Below are 2593 nucleotides of genomic sequence, written 5' to 3' on the forward strand. Positions count from 1 at the left end.
TTCGTGGGTAGAGGTTCAGTTTGGGATGATGAAAACATTGTGGCGATGGACAGAGGTAGCCAGTGCAGAACAGGGAATATACTTATTGCCACTGAAACATGCTTCATGGTATCAGCTGTATGTCCATTATACCACAATACAAAAGGAGTCAGGAAGTCGAGGCCATCGCGAGTCCCTGGAGGGCCCAGGAGCAGGGAGCCTGTATCTTAGTTCTCGCTCTCACGCTCTGCCCCTTGTTGGGTGACTGAGCTCAGTAAATGCTTGCTAAGACACAGTGCAGGCAGCTGGTCCAGAGAAAGTGCACAAGTGCAAACCCACTGGTGGGCACTGAGGAATCCCAAGGGGACGCACATCCAGACGGAGCGAGTGCCCACATTTCACAAACACCAGCACAGAAATAGCCATTTAAACCAAGGCGGGAACCTTATATTGCCCAGGGGACTCCACGCTCTTGGAAGCCGTGCTAGTGGCCACGGCCAAGGACTCTGGTGGCGAGGGCACTGGGGGGTCTGAGAGGTGGCTCGGCGCACCCTGACCCTGAAGCCCCATGGCCGCGGTGAGGTGTAAGGACTGGGAGGGAAGACCCGGCCAGCACCTGTTCTGGTCCATGGCTGCTACAGGACTGCTCCCAGCCCCAACAGGAGATTTCTGTTTAGAACCACGGAGAAAACCTTTTCCCTCAATTGTTCTTTTTAAGATGGTTGCTCAGCATTGACACAGAAAAACATCTGATATAAAACTGGAGCCGTTCACAGCTGTAAAGGACACAGAAATGATCAAAATGTAGTGACCACAAAGAGAGGAACTTATGCCCCCAAGCAGGCCTCCTGTGCGCAGGAGTGGTTGGGGCGCTGGCGTGCCCGTGCAAGCAGTGCTGGGTTCCACTGTTTCCCTCAAGGGGACAGAAGTAGGAATCTGCTCTGATGGCTCCGCTCAAGGCAGCACCTCCTGATGGAGACGGGGGCAGCCCCTCATGAGTTCCGGGTATCTTAGTGATTCTTGGGCATGGCCCAAATCTCAGCTTCTTCATGACCCAGGGAATGATGGGGGGCCAGCCCAGCAGGCTCGGGTCCCGCAGGTCCTCTGGGGCCAGCCCAGCAGCCATGGGTCCTGCATGGTCTCTGGGGGCAGCCCCTCATGAGTTCTGTTTGTCCTGGTGATTCTTGGGCTTGGCCTGAATCTCAGCTTCTTCATGACAGGGGCCAGCCTATCAGCCGCAGGTCCCACAGGTCCTTCAGGGGACAGCCCAATACCGCAGGTCCCACAGCTCCTCTGGGGACAGCTCCTCATGAGTTCTGGGTGTCCTGGTGATTCTTGGGCACAGCCATGGATCTCAGCTTCTTCATGACCCGGGGAATGATGGGGCGGCCAGCCCAACAGCCGTGGGTCTCACAGGTCCTCCAGGGACAGCACCTTGGTGGGCCTGTGGCCTGGCAGGTACCTCTTGAGGTGGCACTTATCGGACCACACGGCCTCAATGCCATTGGGCCAGTTGACCCCCATCACCTGGTGACAGGCTGAGGTCAGTCGGGGAACCTCCACCACCAAATCCCAAAAAAGGCCCCCATGTAGTAAAAGTTGCCCTGGTCCCTGGGGATGTGGCTCTGGGACTGTGTCCAGCGCTCGTAGCTCAAGTCCTCATGGGCTGCCCAGTAGAAAACGGGGTGTGGGGTGCCAAAGAGGGGGGATAGGATCTCCATGCCCACATGGTCCCAGAACTTCATTCCCGCATCCACGTCCACGCACACCTGGTCTTCCACGTCACAGAAGAAGCGCTGCTCGTGGAAGCGGCTGATCATTGCTCTGTGCTGCATGGACACATCCTGCCAGAGCAGGATGCCGTGTACCTCGAGGACCACTACTCTCCGGCCCTCCCAGAGTGGCCCACGGGGCACAGCAACCAGCTGGTCGGTGAAGACGTAGTAAGTGACCCTGTGTCCACCATGAGGAACACCACCCTTCGGCCTACCTGGAGGGGCACACGGGGCCCGGCAGCCGGCTGATTGGTGAAAACCTAGTAGTTGACCCCGTGCCCTACCATGAGGTCCTTCTCTGGTGTCTGCAGGAACAGCTCCAGGAAGACCACGTATCCACAGGGGCAGTGGACAGGGCAGGAAGAGGGTCACTGCAAGAGGCTGGCAGCAGGACACCAGAGTTGGGGGCCATGGACATGTGCACCTTCTTCAAGGGGGTGGGCCCTGGGCTGCTTTAAGCAACAGCCAACTCCTGACCTTCCTGATGGAATCTGCCAGCAGTACCTCCCTAATATCTGTTCCCCGAGATGGGGGTCATCAGCAGCCTGTCTTCCAAAGGGGAGCCTGAGGCTTTGGAGGCTGGAAACCCATGCAGCCCCACAGTCAGCATGCTGGAGCCAGGAACACTCCGCCTGTGCTGAGCTCCTGGGCAAACCCTGCAGGTGCCCTCCACTGGCCACCCCCCTGCAAATCCCATCCCCACCTTCCAGGAAGGAAACACCTTTGGGCACAGCCCTCATTTCTATGTCTTACAGAGCAGCTAGGATCAGCAGGGCCGGGCACCAGTCCCACTTTGCTTTGAGTGGGCTGCCGCTGGCCCCCGCAGACATGTCTCCACT

At 58.0% G+C, this 2593-nt stretch overlaps 1 pseudogene; it reads right to left on the reverse strand.

Annotated features, from left to right (window-relative positions):
* Positions 1 to 1286: 1286 nt before the first annotated feature.
* On the reverse strand, positions 1287 to 2095 carry LOC148162904 (histo-blood group ABO system transferase pseudogene; annotated as a pseudogene).
* Between the last annotated feature and the right edge of the window lie 498 nt (positions 2096 to 2593).

This window comes from Eumetopias jubatus, unplaced genomic scaffold (assembly GCF_037043125.1).
Source record: "Eumetopias jubatus isolate StellerSeaLion01/CBP00866 unplaced genomic scaffold, mEumJub1_p1.0 scaffold_12, whole genome shotgun sequence".
NCBI classification, from domain to species: Eukaryota; Metazoa; Chordata; class Mammalia; order Carnivora; family Otariidae; genus Eumetopias; species Eumetopias jubatus.